The sequence below is a fragment of the Lynx rufus genome, unplaced genomic scaffold, assembly GCF_022079265.1.
Source record: "Lynx rufus isolate CCGP_SWC_20201006 ecotype Redwood Valley unplaced genomic scaffold, mLynRuf1.p SCAF_1, whole genome shotgun sequence".
NCBI lineage: Eukaryota > Metazoa > Chordata > Mammalia > Carnivora > Felidae > Lynx > Lynx rufus.
In genome coordinates, this window is record NW_025814823.1 from 223,741,736 (window position 1) to 223,742,536 (window position 801).

At 37.8% G+C, this 801-nt stretch overlaps 1 non-coding gene across 1 annotated transcript; it reads right to left on the reverse strand.

The window, feature by feature from the left end:
• Window positions 1-455: 455 nt before the first annotated feature.
• Window positions 456-528, reverse strand: TRNAK-CUU (transfer RNA lysine (anticodon CUU)). The gene has a single exon. It is a non-coding gene; the product is annotated as a tRNA-Lys (tRNA).
• Window positions 529-801: the final 273 nt, after the last annotated feature.

Consider the following 801-nt stretch of genomic DNA (forward strand, 5'->3'; position numbering starts at 1 on the left):
CTTTATCCCAATTATTCCCGTGTGTTGTCTTTATCAATAGTCCATCCTTCTTCACTCTGAGTAGTTTTCCACAGTATAGATGTATGACAGTTTGTGTAACTCTTAACCTGTTGAGAGACACTTGAGTTGTTTCCAGTTGTAGACTATAACAAATAATGCTGCATCAATATGTGTTTACAGGTATTTGCGCAAAAATAGTCATTTTTCTGGGATCAGTGCCCAGGAGTGTAATTGCTGGATGATTTGGAGCTGCTGGAGGTTTAGAACTCCATCAATTTTAAGTCTTGTATACTTTGCTCTTTGACACTGAGGAATTTAGAGCAGAGACAAATTCAAGTATGTCTAATGGTTTTCTTCAGATAAACTCCTTTATAAAAATTATGACCTTTACAAGGTTAAGCTCAGCATTTAGGGCTTACTTTTTGTTTATTGTTTTTTACTTTTTTAAGATTCCACACCCAACATGGGGCTTGAACTCATGACCCTGAGATCAAGAGTCACATGCTCTACCAACTGAGCCAGCCAGGTACACCTGTGGGCTTTTCTTTAAGAAGTCTCCTCAGGATCCTTGGAAACAGATTTTTATTGAGGGCCATATAAGTGTGCAAGATATATTGTGAAAAACCTATCCATTGAAACTAAAATTCCTTTTCAAGGAGAATCTCAATTCTATTCTCCCATTAACACTTCTCTGTATTCCCCCCAAAAGCTGGCATGCACTATTCCAACAGTGAGCATAGTCAAGACTGAGGCTGAACTATCTACTACCTAGAATGATTTGTAAGTGAGCATTTTGACTCA